The sequence below is a fragment of the Protopterus annectens genome, chromosome 8.part0, assembly GCF_019279795.1.
Source record: "Protopterus annectens isolate FY-2018-M chromosome 8.part0, PAN1.0, whole genome shotgun sequence".
NCBI classification, from domain to species: domain Eukaryota; kingdom Metazoa; phylum Chordata; order Ceratodontiformes; family Protopteridae; genus Protopterus; species Protopterus annectens.
In genome coordinates this window covers 669,718,795-669,739,179 of record NC_056741.1, presented here as the reverse complement: position 1 = coordinate 669,739,179, position 20,385 = coordinate 669,718,795, and the positions used below count along the sequence as shown (strand labels likewise).

General features: G+C 40.7%; 1 protein-coding gene across 1 annotated transcript in view; it reads left to right on the top strand.

Moving 5' to 3' along the window:
- The window catches only part of LOC122808974 (immunoglobulin alpha-2 heavy chain-like), a 462,686-nt gene that overhangs the window by 166,320 nt on the left and 275,981 nt on the right, over nucleotides 1-20,385 (top strand). The window lies entirely within an intron of this gene.

The window sequence follows — 20,385 nt, the reverse complement described above, 5'->3', positions numbered from 1 at the left end:
TGTGTGTGTGTGTGTGTGTGTGTGTATGTGTTTGTTTATATACATATATATATATATATATATATATATATATATATATATATATATATATATATATATATATATATATATATTTTATTTTATTTCACATTTGTTGACCGGGCTAGTCTAACTGGATATATGTCCATTTTCAGTAGAGGCCCAGGGAGAAAAGCTCCAGGACAATAACAAATAAAAATAAAAAGTAAAATAGTGTAGAATAAAATAAAGTTTACATAGAAAAAAATACTGATATACATTTTAGTACACACTGGTTAGTAATTATTTACAAAAAATATAAAACACACTGGTAAGTAACTAATTACAAAATATTGAAGACAATGGTTAAAAAAAATACTATTTACAAAATTATAGGATACGACATTTATAAAGAGTCAGTTATAGTAGCTTACAAGTAAACAGTTCTACTTACAAATGAAATAAGAACAATGGTGTCAAAGAGGGAAAGTAGAGGGAAAGTAGTGGGAATATTAGTAGAGTTAATCAGCTAGTCAGGGTTGTTGCAAGGGCATAGCCATTTTGTTCTGAGGAATATTTTCAGTTTTTGTTTGAAGAGGGGTAGAGAAGGAAGAGAAGTTAGTACAGTAGGTAGAAGGTTCCAGTTTTTCCCAGTAGTGTTTGAGAACAGAGAATCACCTGCCAAGTTGTTTGACTTACTAATGTTAACTAACAATTTATTTGATGATCGTAAGTTAGTAAGATTTTTATAGTAGGTAATGATGTTTGAAAGTATCGGAGTATTATATGGGTGGTAGAGGATCTTATGTGCAATGATAAGTTGACTATATTGAAGCTGATTTTGTAGCTCAAGCCATCCTAGTTGTTTTAGATTCTGACGGTGATGGGTTCTATAGGGATTACCAGTGGGAAATCTTGCAATATTATTATAGGATGTAGCTAGTTTGAAACAATTATGTTTTGACAGATTAGTATAGATTGGTGAGGCATAAAGTAGTGTTGAGATTAGATGGGAGTGGGCAATAGTAGATCTTGCTATAGGAGTGAGGAAGGATTTGACTCTATATAGGGAGCCCATTTTTCTGTTGACTGTTTTTATAGTGTTATTAATATGGGAGTCGAAGTTGAGGTTGTTGTCTATAGTAATTCCTAGGAGCTTGGTGGTAGCATCAGGGGATATGACGGTACCATTGTTAGAAGTAACAGAGAAATCTATAGGTATATGCTTCCGGGTAGGGGTAAAAAGCAGGAGCTTAGTTTTTTTTGGATTCAGGAGGAGGCATCATTTTAAGAACCATGATTCCACTGTGTTAAACATTTTCTGAGTTAGGGACTGTAGTTCTGATAAAGATTTGGCTGTGCAGATTATTGTGGAATCATCTGCATATTGTATACAGGTTGCATGAGGAGTAGCTTTACAGAGATCATTAATAAAAATAGAGAATAATAGAGGACGTAGAATGGAGCCCTGGGGAACACCTAGTGTAACTGGCAGGTGGGATGATAGATTATTTTCCCACATAACAGCTTGCTGTCGGCTGCTTAGGTAGGAGCTGAACCATTGTACAGCTAGAGCATCGAGAGAAAGTGATTTAAGAATGTTTATAAGCAATGTGTGGTTAACCATATCAAAAGCTTTTGATAGATCAATAAATAGAGCTGAAGAGAGAGCATTATTATTGCGATTTCTGTTAATGGTGTCAGTGAAGGATAAGAGGGCGGTAATATATATATATATACATAAATTAAGGTGCTTAACTAAATTTGTGAAGCATATTTTCACAACATAATGTATACATGAGTTTATATAATAAACCTACTAGCAGCCAATAAGATCTTGGTGATATTTTTATAAAAAGTGATATATATATATATAAGAAATTATTACACAATCATAGATGTGACATTATGTTAATATTAAGGACATATAATACTGACATACTTTTTATTTTTCTGTAAAAACATTTTCTATTTCATTAAATATTTGATATACTTAAAACATTGCTATCCACTGCAGACAAACTAATTGAGAAACATGTCTGTCAGGATGCCATAGATTTTTTTTTGTGTATGTACAATCTGTCATCATCTGAACAATTGAAAGGAATACTGTGACTGCTTTGTGAATGATCTTTGATGCAGTCCTGTCTGTTATGAACAATGATCCTTAAAGAAGGGTCTGTTCAGACATCTGATCAAAGCCTTCAGTCTGGATAACCACCTTGACCTGATAACCATGGCAAATTTGTTAAGGTTGTCAATGGTTTTGGCTCAGGTGTAGTGAGCGTGTGTATTAGCGAACAATCTATCATGATATCCAAAGTCAGCACTGCTTCTACATAATCCTCATCATTTGTGATCAGTAGATGTATTCCTCAATCATCTGTCTTGGGACAGCTCCCTATTATAATTGCAAGATAAATAACTTTCAGAACTTCAAACACAAAATGTAAAGTATGATTGAGAAAGAAATCAGCAAATGTTCAAACTATACTGCCATTAGCGTGTTTTCCAAGAAGGCATTACCCCCTGCATCCCCCAATATGGGGGCTGCATGTCCCTCCCATAGGTTCATAGGTTCATAGGTTGGTACTAGGCTATTGGCCCTAGGGCCTATACAAGCCTAGCCATAACAATTCCCTGGCTATTTCTTCTCACACTATTTACTTCCCTGGACCCCTGTCTAGCAGGGTGACTGACATGATCCCCGGGGTGAATTTCCTTTCTCTCATCCAATCGTCAAGGTTCCTTTTGAAGAGGACCAAAGAGGCGCTCTGCTTGACATGTATGGGCAGTCTATTCCAGAGTCTGGGGAGTCTCTGGGTCAGGAACCCATCTCTTCAGCATGTTTTGTTTATTGTAATGACAAGGTTTAGATCCCTGGAACGTAGCATGTCCAACAGCTCTGGGTTTGACATGGCCTTGAATGTTAAGCAGAGATCACCTCTGAGTAGACGATATGCAACAGAGTATAGCTGGAGCTTTTTAATGCGGTCAGCGTAGGGTATCTGCTTTAGGCCTGTGATTCTTTTAGTGAGGTATTTCTGCGGCCTTTCCAGTTGTTGCAGATGTCTTGAGAGGTACATACCAAATGGGGCATTGTATTCTATAATGGGTCTAATGAGGAATGAGTATAGTGGGACAATGACCACATTTTTTCTGCATGAAAAGAACTTAGTGATGAGGTGTACCACATAGAAGGATTTCCTGACTGTTCTGGCAATGTGGTTATCGAAGGTGAGACCACTGTCCACCTGTGTCCCTAAGTCTCATCACACTTTCGGTGTTTAGTGTGCTGCCACCTATGTGGTAATTCATGGGTACATGTTTTTTCCCAAAGGGGATAACTATACATTTCTTGGCATTGAGCTTGAGTCCATGGCTCTGGCACATACCATCTGTTTCTGTAAGGCCCTTTTGTAGAGTATCCATATCATTTGGGGATTCAATAATGACTCCCAGTTTGCAGTCATCTGTGAACTTTGTTAGCCAGAGTCCCTTAGTGTTAGCCTGCACTTCAGAGAAGTAGATGCCAAACAAGAGTGGTCCCAGGATTGAACCCTGAGGTACTCCACTTGTCACTTGTCTGGAGTGGATTTGGAGTTGGCTACTTTTACAGTGGGGGTTCTGTCAGTAAGCCAGTTGGCAACCCTTCAAGTGACATAGGAATTAATGCCCAACTTAGTAAGTCTGTCTATGATTCCAGAGTGGGGGATGGTGTCAAAGGCCTTGATGAGGTCCAGATAGGCTGTGTGGACCACCTTACCCTCATCCATGGCTCTGGAGACTGATTTGAAGAAGTCAATCAGGTTCAAGAGACAAGATCGGCCCTTCACAAACCCAAAGTGGGTGGGGCCCAGTGTTTGAAGGTTGCCAATGTCTTTGCTTATAAGTTCCATGATAATACATTCCATGGCCTTGCAGATCAGGCTCATCAGACTGATGGGGAGGTAGTTCCCGGGATCCAAGGTGGATCTCCCCTTGTGGAGTGGGATAACTGTAGCTGTGCACCACTCAGTGGGCACAAAGCCTTTGGTGAGGTTATGATTAAACATGACACTTAGGTGAGGTGTCAGTTCATTTTGTAGTTCATGTAATACACAGCCCAGGATGTCATCTGGTCCCATGGATGCTGTATTCTTAGCTTTGGAGAGTGCATTTTTTACCTGTGTGGCCATTATTACCAGAATTTGGCAATCATCCGGTATTGAGATGGGCCGTTTAGGGGGATCTGTAGCAAGCTAGAATTTGGATTGCAGTCTTACCTAGTGTTAGCTGCACCTGCAGAATTTCAGATGCATTGTGTTGGGCAACTAGCCTGGTGGTGTGAATATCCTTTGTGAATATGGACACTCCTCCACCTTTAGTGTTCATAGGTTCATAGGTTCATAGGTTTATACTAGGCTATCTGCCCTAGGGCATTTATAAGCCTAGCCAGAGTGTGTGTGGCTTCTGCCAGCCCTTGGAATGATAATACTGTGCCCATTTAGGGTTTAGTTTACTGTGCCTCTGTCTAGTAGTGACACAGAGATGACCCCCGGGGAAAACCTATGATCTCCCATCCACTCGACACAGTCAGAGTGTCAAACAGTCACAGCCCTTAAGGCCAAACAAAATGCCAGACACACTTGTCATTGGTGATTCCATAGTCAGACAGACTGACGTCCCGCTCACCAGACTGAGTAAAGAGAAGGTCACAGTAAGCTGCCTGTCAGGCGCTAGAATCCGCCACATAACGCAAGCACTCAGGTCTCTCAACAGCAGGTACAAGTACGACTCAGTCATTGTCCACGCTGGTGTCAACGACCTGAGACGTACCTCCTTGGACTACATGAAAAGGGACATCGAGGAGCTCTCTGATTATGTAGCCCAGGCAGGTATGACCCTGACCTTGAGCAGTATCCTACCTTCACCTAGAATGATGCCACAATACAGTGATAAGATGATCAGCTTTAATAATTGGCTTAAATTCTGGTGTCATTCAAAGGGGATCCAATGTCTGTCTGCCTGGGATGACATGCTGGACACGCCACGCTGCTTCGCAAGGGACGGCTTGCACCTGTCACCCCTGGGCTTCCGGATATTGGCAAAGGCTCTTGCCACCCCCATAGTGCCTTTTTAGGCAAGGCTCAAATTCTAAACCTACCACCCTAGAACACCAAAAGGAAAAAACTAAAGGTAATGCTGCTCAATGCCAGAAGCCTCAATCTCAAGATGCACGGACTCGAGGCCCTTCTCAATATGGAGAACATCGATGTCTGTGCTGTGACAGAAACCTGGTTCAAGGCTCCTGAGAGCACCCCAGCACTAACAGGTTTCACCTCATATCATGCGTTCGGCCCCAAAATCCGGACAACACCAAGAAAGGAGGGGTGTCCATATTCATAAAGGACACCCACACCTCAAGGTTGGTGGCAACGCATGATGCATCGGAGACCATCCAGGTGCAATTAACCATAGGCAAGGCTGCTCTGCAATTTGTAGCATGTTACAGGCCACCCTCTCAAACTCAGGAACCTCACATGGCCTTCCTGAAAACATTGGAGCGGATAAATGTATCTCCAAACACCATCATACTAGGTGACTTTAACTACCCTAATATAGGCTGGGAACACTACTCAAGCCCGAACACTCTAACCCAAAGATTCCTGGAGTTCATAAACTCAAATGCCATGGAACAACTAGTCACCATCCCCACAAGAGGAGAAAACATACTTGATCTCATCATCACGAACATGGGATCAAAATGATCAACACCGGAAGTATACCCCTCACTGGTGAGATCAGATCATAAACTAATCTCCCTGGAGGTCCTCATCCCGCCGCCACCTGAAACAAAAAAGACCACAGTGAAAAACTTCTCAAAAGCCAATTTCACACTTCTAAAAACTAGTGTGGTCTCCTTTAAGGCCCCTGAGCCAGTGGTAAACATTACTCAAACCGCTGAATCACTTACAAATGCCTTCTACCAGCACCTACAGGACTGCATGGATCAGGCAATCCCAAACAAAACTAAGACTCTCTGTACCAAAGGCAAGCGTCCAGTCTGGTGGACCCCAGCCATAAACAAGCTCTACAACAAAAGGAGGAAGCTACTACAAGATAGAGCAAAATCCTTGAAAGGTAAGACACCTTTGATCATTATAAGTAAAAAACTAAGAGCTCTCATAAAATCATCCAAGGCAAATTTTGAGAGAAAAATCGCCAAGGACTCTAAAGAGAATCATAAGGCCTTCTTTAGCTATGTTAGAAACCTAGGAGGAAACTCCCAGATATGCTCAGAATTAGTTCAAAATGATGTGAAAATTACTGAACCTACACACATTGCCAACATACTGGCTGACAGGTTCAGTGCAAACTTCTCCCCTCCTCAAAAGGAGAGATATCTATTCCAGAGGATTGTAGCCCCCAAACATCTCCAACGCCCAGGTGAGAACTGCCCTCACTAAGGCAAAAAACACAGCATCCATGGGACCGGATGGTGTCCCCGGCTGTGTGCTTCATGAACTCAATGAGGAATTAAACCCACAGTTAGGACAGCTGTTTAATCTTAGCCTCACCTCAGGATACGTACCCAAGGAGTGGCGACGGCGACTGTGGTCCCACTTCATAAGGCGGTGCCTCCACAGACCCTGGAAATTACCGCCCCATTAGCTTGACAAGCCTTATCTGCAAAGCCATGGAGAGGATCATAATGGAACTCATAAATAAAGACATAGGGAACTTGCAGACTTTGGATCCAACTCAGTTTGGCTTTGTCAAAGGCAGATCCTGCCTCTTAAACTTGGTTGACTTTTCGAGACAGTCACCAAGGCCATTGATGAGGAAAGGCAGTCCATACAGCCTACCTCGACCTGGCAAAGGCCTTCGACACAATACCCCACTCAGGTATCATCGAAAAACTCATCAGCTTGAATGTAAACCCATACATCACAAGATGGGTTGCAAACTGGCTAAGTGACAGAACCCACAGGGTCAGAGTTGCTGGAGCCATGTCAGACTCAAAGCCTGTCACAAGTGGTGTCCCACAGGGCTCAGTCCTGGGTCCACTCTTGTTCGGCATCTACTTTTCTGAAGTACAAGCAAACACAGGAGGGTTATGGCTGACAAAGTTTGCAGATGACTGCAAACTGGCGCCATAGTCGAAAACACATCTGACACAGATATCCTCCAGAAGGGCCTCACAGAAATGGATAACTGGTGCCAGAGCCATGGCCTGAAGTTAAACGCCAAAAAATGCATAGTCATACCCTTTGGGAAAAACAAGGCTACCCCTAGCTACCATATAGGTGGCAATCCACTGAGCACAGAAAAGTCATCAGAGATCTGGGGACCCAGGTTGACAGTAGCCTTCGTTTGACACTCATGTTGCTAAAGTAGTTAGGAAAACCTTCTATATCACCCACCTGATCATGAAGGGATTCACATCTAGATCAAGGGAGGTCATCGTCCCCTGTACTCATCACTTATTAGACCTATGATTGAGTACAATGCCCGTTCGAATGTATCTGACCAGACACCTGCTGCAGCTTGAAAGGCCCCAAAAGTTCCTCACCAAAAGGATAAAGGGTCTCAAAAATATGTCTTATGCTGCCCGACTGAAAGAACTCCAGCTCTATTCAGTCTCATACCGCTTGCTCAGAGGTGACCTGTGCCTGACATATAAGGCCATGTCAAACCCAGATTTGATGAATATGCTTCACCTCAAAAATCTAGATCCCTCAGAACCACAAGGGCGGAGACTTAAACCTTGACACGGTTATAAATAGAACGTGCTGGAGGGACAGATTCATCACCCAGAGACTCCCTATGCTGTGGAACAAAATCCCGGTACATGTGAGGCAGAGCACCTCTCTGGTCTTGTTCAAGAGGAATCTTGACCAATGGATGGGAGATTGCAGATATACCCCAGGGATTACTTCAGCGTCACTGCTTGACAGAGGCACAGCAAAATGATAGGCATAGTTTTTATTCAAACTAAAGGGGTGGCGAAAGCCACATAACTATGGGCTAGGCTTATAAATGCCCTTGGGCAGATAGCCTAGTATGAACCTATGAACCTATGAACCTATAAGAGAGTCATTGAGGGGCTCTGCCTAACATGGACTGGGATTCTGTTCCAGAGTGTAGGGAGCCTCTGGATTATGAATCTGTCCCTCCAGCATGTCCTATTTATTTCTGTGTTGAGGTTCAAATCTCTCACTCTCGTGGCTCTGGTAGATTTGGATTTTTTCAGGTGGAGCATGTCCATTAATTCCAGATTGGACATGGCCTTGTATGTCAGGCATAGATCTCCTCTGAGTAGGCGGTATGCGACTGAATAGAACTGGAGTTTCTTCAGTCTGGCAGCATATGACATATGTTTGAGACCCTTGATCCTCTTGGTGAGGTATTTTTGGGGTCTTTCTAACTGCTGCAGGTGCCGGGTAAGGTACATACCAAATGGGGCATTGTACTCAATCACGAGCCTGATAAGGGAAGAGTATAGGGGCACAATGACCTCTCTTGATCTAGATGTGAATCCTTTCATGATAAGGTGGGCAATATAGAAGGTCTTCCTAACCACTTTGGCAATGTGGGTGTCAAATGAGAGGTTACTGTCAACTTGGGTCCCTAGGTCCCTGATTACTTCTTCCGTATTTAATGGATTACCACTTATGTGGTAATTTGTGGGTACTTTGTTTTTCCCAAAGTGTATGACTATATATTTTTTGGCATTCAGTTTAAGGCCATGGCTCTGGCACCAGTTATCCATTTCTGTGAGGCCTTTCTGAAGGATGCTTGTGTCCGCTGAAGTAACAGTTATGGCACCCAGTTTGCAGTCATCTGCAAACTTTGTCAGCTACAATCCTCCTGTGTTTGCTTGTACCTCTGAAAAGTAAATGCCGAGCAAGAGGGGTCCCAGGACCGAGCCCTGTGTGACACCACTTGTGACTGGCTTAGAGTCTGACATGGCTCCAGCAATTCTAACCTTGTGGATTCTGTCCTTTAGCCAGTTTGCAACCCATCTTATGACATATGGGTTTATATTTAAGCTGGTAAGCTTGTCTATGATGCCCGAGTGGGGTATTGTGTCGAAGGCTTTTGCAAGGTCAATGTAGGCTGTGTGAACTGCCTTACCCTCATCGATGGCCTTAGTGACTGTTTCAAAAAAGTCGATCAGGTTCAAAAGGCAGGATCCGCCCTTAACAAAGCTGAATTGGGTAGGATCAAGTGTCTGTAGGTCCCCAATGTCTTCGTTTATGAGTTCCATAATGATCCTCTCCATAGCTTTGCAGACCAGGCTCATCAAGCTTATGGGGCGGTAATTTCCAGGGTCCACAGAAGCACCTCCTTTGTGGAGTGGAACCACTGTTGCTGTACGCCATTCTTTAGGTACATATCCTGTAGTAAGGCTAAGATTAAACAGCAGCCTTATGTGCGAGTTTAGTTCCTCTTGGAGTTTATGTAGCACGCAACTCGAGACACCATTTGGTCCCATTGATGCTGTGTTTTTAGCTTTGGAGAGGGCGGCTCTCACCTGGACATCTGAGATGTCAGGGAGGCTACATTCAGCTGGGATAGATATTTCTCCTTTTGGAGAAATTTGCACTGAACCTGTCTGCCAGTATGTTGGCAATATCTGTGGGTTCAGTGTATTTTTTGTCATTTTTGAACTAACTCTGAGCATATCTGGGAGTTTACACCCAGGTTTCTAACATAACTAAAGAAGGCCTTGTGATTATCTTTAGTGTCTTTTGCGATGTTTCTCTCAAAGTTGGCCTTGGATGATTTTATGAGTGATCGTAGTTTTTTGCTAGTACTGATCAGAGATGCCTTCCCTTTTTGGGATTTTGCTCTGTCTTGTAGTAGTTTCCTCCTCCTGTTGTAAAGTTTGTTTATGGATGGGGTCCACCAGACAGGACGTCTGCCTTTGGGGGAAAGGGTCTTGGTTTTATTTGGGATTGCATGATCCATGCATTCTTGAAGATGTCCGTAGAAAGCATTTATAAAGGATTCAGCGGTGTGGGCTGTGGTTTCCCCTGGCCCAGGGGCCTTGAAAGATACCACTTCAGTCTTAAGAAGTGTGAAGTCAGCTTTTGAGAAGTTCCTCACTGTGGTCTTTTGTGCTGGGGGTGGGGGCGGGATGTGGATTTCCAGTGAGATTAGTTTATGGTCTGATCTCACCAGTAAGGGGTATACTTCCGGTGTGGAGCATTGTGTCCCCATGTTTGTGATGATCAGGTTTAGTATATTATCTCCTCTTGTGGGAGTGGTGACTAGTTGTTCCATCGCATTTGAGTTTATGAATTCTAGGAACCTTTGGGCTAGGGTGTTGGGGCTTGAGTAATGCTCCCAGTCTATGTTTGGGTAGTTGAAGTCTCCCAATATGATGGTATTTGGAGAGACATTCATACTCTCCAATGTCTTCAGGAAGGCTGAGTGGGGTTCCTGAGTTTGAGAGGGTGGTCTGTAGCATGCTACAAACTGTAGGGCAGTTTTGCCTACGGTTAGTTGCACATGGATGGTCTCCGATGCTTCGTGCATTGCATTGGAAAGACCCCAAAAGTTCCTCACCAAAAGGATAAAGGGGCTCAAACATATGTTATACGCTGCCCGACTGAAGAAACTCCAGCTCTATTCAGTCGCATACCGTCTGCTCAGAGGTGATCTGTGCCTGACATACAAGGCCATGTCCAACCCGGAATTAATGGACATGCTCCACCTCAAAAAATCCAAATCCACCAGAGCCACGAGAGCAAGAGACTTAAACCTCAACACGGATATAAATAGGACGTGCTGGAGGGACAGATTCATCACCCAGAAACTCCCTACACTATGGAACAGAATCCCAGTCCATGTGAGGCAGAGCCCCTCATTGACTCTGTTCAAGAGAAATCTTGACGAGTGGATGGGAGATCGTAGGTTTACCCCGGGAATCATCTCTGTGTCACTGCTGGACAGAGGCACACCAAACTAATGGGTATAGTATTCTCATCCTAAGGGGTGGTGAAAGCCACACACACTCTGGCTAGGCTTATAAATGCCCTAGGGCAGATAGCCTAGTATGAACCTATGAACCTATGAACCTATTCGTACCTATTCAAAAATTCTGAAAAGACACCTTTGATGACAATGTTAGCATGCTTACAGGACAAGACTGCAGGGCACCTTTCTAGAGAGTATGTGTGCTGTATTACTCATCAAACTGGAGTATATAAAAGTCCCAGTCAAATTCTTGGGTTGCCAGCTAACTTTCCTTTACAATTTTAACTTTTTACTAAATGTGACATCAGATCCTGAGCCATACACATTTTTATTTATTTATTTGTATTAGTTTACTAGAGTAGAGCACTGACTTATCTGGACATCTTACAGGCTCATATTGGAAATTAATCTGTCTCCAAGGAAACGATTTTAATGTTTCCAAAGAATGATGGATAGACACAGTTCAGATATGATAGACTTATCCATCTGAAAGTAAACCCTCTGTGGCATTTTCAGAAAGATGCAAAGTGACATATCTTAAGTCAAGGTTGTAATAATTTTCCACAGGCTGCCACTGGCTGACCAAGGCCTTGGGAATGCTGAATACTTTGTTAAGATTACAATAGTCAGTTTTAACATTATTATTGTTTTCACATAGTAAGGGTCTTACAGTGAGCAAGGCACCACATTTGATTTGCTCCTCATTCTTAACTAAAATAATCTACATGTTATAAAAACGATGTTCATTGGTTCTTCTCTTCCTTCAGCATATCTGGTAATCTTACCTTTGTCTATGTTTTGCAAGGTTGTCTCTTGATAAAGGACTATTGGGATACAGCTCTGCCAAATGAAAATCTATTCTGAGAATGCTTTATGTTGAATTCCGATTTAAAATAGTTGACTTTCTGTTCTTGAGACTTGCAACTCCATATATAATCAGAAGAGAAGAGTTGTAGTTTCTGTAAAAGAAAGAATTCCTCCATTTATTCAGCTGGGCTGTTTTTTAAACAGTCTTCACATGTACTGTAGCTATTCCACAATAGTGAATAAGGTGAATACTCCTTAGTACAGTAATTACTGCCATATCTGTGGCCAGAGATGTGTCCTCAATGTAGGCTGTTTGAGCTGTTCAACAAAGTGGAGAGGAGGCTGTTTCCCATTAGCTCAAGCTATCTTAGAATCAGTGAGGAAATAATTCCTGTAGATGGACTGTGATGGAAAAAGAACAGGAATGCATGTTTTAATCAATTTTATGTTTATCAAACAATACTTAGAGTGCTGTGAGATACAGATTATTAGGTCTTTTCAAGCTTACCACAAGGGCCTTTTTAAGCCTAGCCATGCATCCCAAATCTATGACAAGTTCTGATACCCTTGATAAGTGTAAGAAGGGGCTTTGGAGATGAAACATTTACAAGCAGGGATCTGGGAGATGGACCATTTACAGGTTCATGATCTCTTTTGCTGAGGGCATTACAAGTCAATAGTTCTAGTACCACTGTCAATCAGTTCACAGGAGTTCACAGAATTGTATATATTTCTTTATTTTTATACAGTTAACGTTTGTGTATGTGTGTGTGTGAAGAGAAAGAGAGTGAGTGCATGTGCATGTCTGAGTGGGCAGGGGGTTGCAGTGGGTTGCACTTTATGTGGTAGACAGTAGCAAGCTAAAATACATTATTGTGATATATGTGTGTGTGTGTATATATATATATATATATATATATATATATATATATATATATATATATATATATATATATATATCTACTTTCAATTACCAAAAGCCCATATATCAAACAGAACATTATTTTCTCAAGATGAAAATAATGAAAATGAAAATCCTGAACCATATAATTTTTCCGAGGGCAAGTAAACACTTGCCCAAAAGTACACAAAACATACTGTACTATCTGAAACCCACTTAGGTGGGGGCTACACCCCCCACACCCCACACAACTATATATCTATCTATCTATATATATATATATATATATATATATATATATATATATATATATATATATATATATATATATATACCAACTCTTTGATTACACTATAATGGACAAAAGGGCATAAAGGGCAAATTTCTCCATGTTGGGCAAGTATTTACTTGCCCTGGGAAAAACTATGGGGTTCCGGATTTTCATTTTCATTATTTTTGTTTTGAAAATTTGAGAAAATAACAGTCAACATTATGGGCTTTATATATATATATATATATATATATATATATATATATATATATATATATATATTCACTTTAGAAGCTTGAAATACTGAAATATCGAAATTCCAGTATTTCGTGCCCATAAAGTGGAATCATGAAAAGAATGAAAACTCAGAAGCACAAAATTGAAAACCTCACATACCAGAGATTTTGAATTAGTGCTTCTGGTGTTTTGCTGTGGTTATGGATTCAGGTAAGCATTTTAAGGGTTTTAGGTAGGGGCTGTGGTGTGTGTTAGTGTATTTTGTTGCTGTGATATGTGTGTGTGAGGATAATGTAGCTTGTGTGGCAGTGTTTTGTTGTGTTTTTATATGTAGTGCGATCTCAGAGTTATAATATTTAAGTGGGCGGTTGTGGAGGTGCAGCCCCCCACATGGAGGGGTGCAGGTGGGGCTTGCCCCCTTCTTTTATGTAGGACAGAGTTTGTGTGTGGGGAGGAAGGTGTGTGTTTGTGTACAGCAGAAGCACTAATTCAAAATCTCCGGTATGCGATATTTAGAATTTTGCGCTTCTGAGTTTTCATTCTTTTCAGGATTCTACTTTATGGTGTGTGTGAATGCCCCCCACATGATTCACCTGCTGGTTATAGGTGTTCGTAGAAAGCATTTATAAAGGATTCAGCGGTGTGGGCTGTGGTTTCCCCTGGCCCAGGGGCCTTGAAAGATACCACTTCAGTCTTAAGAAGTGTGAAGTCAGCTTTTGAGAAGTTCCTCACTGTGGTCTTTTGTGCTGGGGGTGGGGGCGGGATGTGGATTTCCAGTGAGATTAGTTTATGATCTGATCTCACCAGTAAGGGGTATACTTCCGGTGTGGAGCATTGTGTCCCCATGTTTGTGATGATCAGGTTTAGTATATTATCTCCTCTTGTGGGAGTGGTGACTAGTTGTTCCATCGCATTTGAGTTTATGAATTCTAGGAACCTTTGGGCTAGGGTGTTGGGGCTTGAGTAATGCTCCCAGTCTATGTTTGGGTAGTTGAAGTCTCCCAATATGATGGTATTTGGAGAGACATTCATACTCTCCAATGTCTTCAGGAAGGCTGAGTGGGGTTCCTGAGTTTGAGAGGGTGGTCTGTAGCATGCTACAAACTGTAGGGCAGTTTTGCCTACGGTTAGTTGCACATGGATGGTCTCCGATGCTTCGTGCATTGCATTGGAAAGACCCCAAAAGTTCCTCACCAAAAGGATAAAGGGGCTCAAACATATGTTATACGCTGCCCGACTGAAGAAACTCCAGCTCTATTCAGTCGCATACCGTCTGCTCAGAGGTGATCTGTGCCTGACATACAAGGCCATGTCCAACCCGGAATTAATGGACATGCTCCACCTCAAAAAATCCAAATCCACCAGAGCCACGAGAGCAAGAGACTTAAACCTCAACACGGATATAAATAGGACGTGCTGGAGGGACAGATTCATCACCCAGAAACTCCCTACACTATGGAACAGAATCCCAGTCCATGTGAGGCAGAGCCCCTCACTGACTCTGTTCAAGAGAAATCTTGACGAGTGGATGGGAGATCGTAGGTTTACCCCAGGAATCATCTCTGTGTCACTGCTGGACAGAGGCACACCAAACTAATGGGTATAGTATTCTCATCCTAAGGGGTGGTGAAAGCCACACACACTCTGGCTAGGCTTATAAATGCCCTAGGGCAGATAGCCTAGTATGAACCTATGAACCTATTCGTACCTATTCAAAAATTCTGAAAAGACACCTTTGATGACAATGTTAGCATGCTTACAGGACAAGACTGCAGGGCACCTTTCTAGAGAGTATGTGTGCTGTATTACTCATCAAACTGGAGTATATAAAAGTCCCAGTCAAATTCTTGGGTTGCCAGCTAACTTTCCTTTACAATTTTAACTTTTTACTAAATGTGACATCAGATCCTGAGCCATACACATTTTTATTTATTTATTTGTATTAGTTTACTAGAGTAGAGCACTGACTTATCTGGACATCTTACAGGCTCATATTGGAAATTAATCTGTCTCCAAGGAAACGATTTTAATGTTTCCAAAGAATGATGGATAGACACAGTTCAGATATGATAGACTTATCCATCTGAAAGTAAACCCTCTGTGGCATTTTCAGAAAGATGCAAAGTGACATATCTTAAGTCAAGGTTGTAATAATTTTCCACAGGCTGCCACTGGCTGACCAAGGCCTTAGGAATGCTGAATACTTTGTTAAGATTACAATAGTCAGTTTTAACATTATTATTGTTTTCACATAGTAAGGGTCTTACAGTGAGCAAGGCACCACATTTGATTTGCTCCTCATTCTTAACTAAAATAATCTACATGTTATAAAAACGATGTTCATTGGTTCTTCTCTTCCTTCAGCATATCTGGTAATCTTACCTTTGTCTATGTTTTGCAAGGTTGTCTCTTGATAAAGGACTATTGGGATACAGCTCTGCCAAATGAAAATCTATTCTGAGAATGCTTTATGTTGAATTCCGATTTAAAATAGTTGACTTTCTGTTCTTGAGACTTGCAACTCCATATATAATCAGAAGAGAAGAGTTGTAGTTTCTGTAAAAGAAAGAATTCCTCCATTTATTCAGCTGGGCTGTTTTTTAAACAGTCTTCGCATGTACTGTAGCTATTCCACAATAGTGAATAAGGTGAATACTCCTTAGTACAGTAATTACTGCCATATCTGTGGCCAGAGATGTGTCCTCAATGTAGGCTGTTTGAGCTGTTCAACAAAGTGGAGAGGAGGCTGTTTCCCATTAGCTCAAGCTATCTTAGAATCAGTGAGGAAATAATTCCTGTAGATGGACTGTGATGGAAAAAGAACAGGAATGCATGTTTTAATCAATTTTATGTTTATCAAACAATACTTAGAGTGCTGTGAGATACAGATTATTAGGTCTTTTCAAGCTTACCACAAGGGCCTTTTTAAGCCTAGCCATGCATCCCAAATCTATGACAAGTTCTGATACCCTTGATAAGTGTAAGAAGGGGCTTTGGAGATGAAACATTTACAAGCAGGGATCTGGGAGATGGACTATTTACAGGTTCATGATCTCTTTTGCTGAGGGCATTACAAGTCAATAGTTCTAGTACCACTGTCAATCAGTTCACAGGAGTTCACAGAATTGTATATATTTCTTTATTTTTATACAGTTAACGTTTGTGTATGTGTGTGTGTGAAGAGAAAGAGAGTGAGTGCATGTGCATGTCTGAGTGGGCAGGGGGTTGCAGTGGGTTGCACTTTATGTGGTAGACAGTAGCAAGCTAAAATACATTATTGTGATATATGTGTGTGTGTGTGTATATATATATATATATATATATATATATATATATATATATATATATATATATATATATATATATATCTACTTTCAATTACCAAAAGCCCATATATCAAACAGAACATTATTTTCTCAAGATGAAAATAATGAAAATGAAAATCCTGAACCATATAATTTTTCCGAGGGCAAGTAAACACTTGCCCAAAAGTACACAAAACATACTGTACTATCTGAAACCCACTTAGGTGGGGGCTACACCCCCCACACCCCACACAACTATATATCTATCTATCTATATATATATATATATATATATATATATATACCAACTCTTTGATTACACTACAATGGACAAAAGGGCATAAAGGGCAAATTTCTCCATGTTGGGCAAGTTTTTACTTGCCCTGGGAAAAACTATGGGGTTCCGGATTTTCATTTTCATTATTTTTGTTTTGAAAATTTGAGAAAATAACAGTCAACATTATGGGCTTTATATATATATATATATATATATATATATATATATATATTCACTTTAGAATCTTGAAATACTGAAATATCGAAATTCCAGTATTTCGTGCCCATAAAGTGGAATCATGAAAAGAATGAAAACTCAGAAGCACAAAATTGAAAACCTCACATACCAGAGATTTTGAATTAGTGCTTCTGGTGTTTTGCTGTGGTTATGGATTCAGGTAAGCATTTTAAGGGTTTTAGGTAGGGGCTGTGGTGTGTGTTAGTGTATTTTGTTGCTGTGATATGTGTGTATGAGGATAATGTAGCTTGTGTGGCAGTGTTTTGTTGTGTTTTTATATGTAGTGCGATCTCAGAGTTATAATATTTAAGTGGGCGGTTGTGGAGGTGCAGCCCCCCACATGGAGGGGTGCAGGTGGGGCTTGCCCCCTTCTTTTATGTAGGACAGAGTTTGTGTGTGGGGAGGAAGGTGTGTGTTTGTGTACAGCAGAAGCACTAATTCAAAATCTCCGGTATGCAATATTTAGAATTTTGAGCTTCTGAGTTTTCATTCTTTTCAGGATTCTACTTTATGGTGTGTGTGAATGCCCCCCACATGATTCACCTGCTGGTTATAGGTGTTCAGGCTCAAACCCTGTACCTTTGTTCCAGGGTAAGAAGAGCCTAACGTCCCTAACCACCACCATTTCTGAATTTTGTTCAGCTTTGCTTTTATAATGGTTGTGAGCTATGGTGAGAAGTGAGAACTGAAGTTGTATTTCTCCCATTATTGTTTTTGTTGTTTGTCCAGGCTGTTTGTGCTAAGGTGTGAAGTGAGAACTAAACTTGTATTCCCTCATTATTGGCTTTGTTTGTCCAGGTTGTTTGTGCTAAGAGGTTGAGAGCTATCTAAATTATTACTATTAAGTTTGTCTTCCTATTTTTCAAACTGCTGATTTAGCATAGTGGTATGTTGCACTGGCTATGTTGCATATGGTTCTGGGTTCAAGACATGCATGGTGATAATGCAGCATTTTATTCTAGCAACTTTCCAAAATTATACAAGCAATATTTAAAATGTGTCCCTGTTTTTTGGGCTTTTGCCCCCCCCCCCATAAATGTTGGCTTTTTCCAAATTTCTTGTGCTGCAAAGTTCAGAGATACAGCTGAGTGTCGACATTTTACAAGTAGCTGAGAGCTGCAGGGGAACTTAAGTTTAGTGCTGCTTATGCTTCTGCTTGTACTGTTAATAGCACAACAGGTAGTATACTTGCTTTTGATGCAGAAGGCTGTGGGTTCTTCTCCCACAGTAGTTAGATGCATTGCTGATACTGTACTGCGTTGTAAAGGGGGGTGGATGCTATAGCCTGTTTTGGCGAAGATATCTAGTAGCAACTATGAACCTGTTATCAGTTTGCCATCCATTCCCTATTGCAATATTACTAGCGTATCATTGTTTTTAATGCAACATAGGCAATTTATTCCTCAAGGGCAACAGACACATTATTTGTAGATGAAACCATGAAATATAAAGTTGTTTGCTAGCAGCAGCCTCTTCATTAGTTACAGATTTCTCTAATGTGGAATTATGTAGATGGCTTTTACTAGTTCTGAGATTGTGCATATTTACTGATACTGGTGGACTGTAGATGTTTGAGTAGACTTTTATGATGGAAGGTTTATCAAAGAGCATGTGTATGTTTCATGTGCAAGGGGCCTATGATTTGAAAACAGCCCAAAGTTAATCTTTATCTGCCGCTGGCAAAATGTATTTTCTTTGAATGTGGGTTTCAATGCTGTCTCAATGAATGTGAGTTTCAAGGGCAGAGAAGTTTTAATGCTAAGTCTAGTTTCATTGTGAGACTGCATTGCTTTGTTCAACAGATATTTATTGGTGTTCGTGCTGTAAAATGCAAAATAAAACTTTTCTGGCAAATCATTTAGGAATAATTTTTAGTACTGTTTGTATGTTCCCCCAATATATTTGGCCTTGTCCAGATTTCCTGTATTAAGAGGTTGAGAGGTATGTGCAAATAAATCGCTTTATAGAATTAGGAATATCCACACCTCTCAACTGTCCCAATTTTGGCTCAAAATGTTGCTCTCCCCCTAATAATCTCTCCGCAAAATAGCAATTTTGGAAGAAAACGTGGAGGGTTTACTTTTATAAATAACTGTAATGATCAGAGTTATACATTACTTTTATTTCAGAAATTCATGTAGATTCTCTAATTTTGTCAGCTGCTCAAGTTAACTGTGCTCATATTAAAATGGTGTCCCTTCTTTGACAGGTTCCCAGATGTATTGTCTGGCAATTTTATATTTTTGCATCACATTTTTGGTCAGTTTTTCATAAAATTGCAGTTTTCTGGCAAATTAGTGGCAAGTCATTAAAAACTGAAGTTAGAAAATAATGGCAGACATTTGAGTTTCAGATTTCATACCCTTCAGAAAATTTGTACTAATGCAAGACCTACTACTATTCTATTATCTTTCTAAGTTTATAAAAGCAATATTTAAAAAAAATGTCCTTATTTTTGGGCCTTTGCCTCAGTTTTATTTATGAGTTTGTTGCTCTAGAGGTTGAGAGGTGTGTGTGTGTGTGTGTGTGTGTGTGTGTGTGTGTGTGTGTGTGTGTGTGTGTGTGTGTGTGTGTGTGTGTGTGTGAGGTAGGTAGGTAGCATACCTCTTAACTGTCCAAATTTTGCAGAATGTCCAGATTTTTGCCCCATATTTTTTGTCTGTTCCTCGTACATTTTGTGATTTTCTAGAAAATCATTGAAGACTGAAGTATGAACTAAATAATGACAAACATTTGAGTTTCAGACTTCATGTTCTTTACAAAAATTCATACTAGCACAAATCCTGTTATTCTAGCAACTTTCTCATACTAGCACAAATATTGTTATTCTAGCAACTTTCTAAGTTCACAAGAACATTATTTAATTTCTGTCCCTGTTTATTTTAGGCTTTGTCCATATTTCTTGCACTAAGAGGTAGGTAGGGGTGTGTGTGTGTGTGTGTGTGTGTGTGTGAATGAAACACTCTAGTTAGGGGTAGCCAGGTGGTTAGTAATTTACTCAAGCTCAAAACCTGTACCTTAGTTACAGAAAACAAAAGCATGAATCCTCTACCCCAACTACCATGCTGCATTTTTCAAAGAACTGACTTTCAGGTTCATTTTCAATTTAAGGACCCGAATTTGAGTGAATCTATATTATATTACTGAAGAGGCATTACAGTGAATGCCTCATCATCGACACTAAAAGAGCTAACCGTGAATTACGAGAATGGCCGTAGCTTGGCTGGGGAGGGGGGTAGCAGTTTGAGAGCTGTGAGTACAAATTTGAAAATCCTAGCTACACCCCTGTGGACAATGACTGAGTCATATTTGTACTTGCTTTGGAGTGACCTGAGTGCTTGTGTTATGTGGCGGATTCTAGCGCCCAACAGGCAGCTTACTGTAA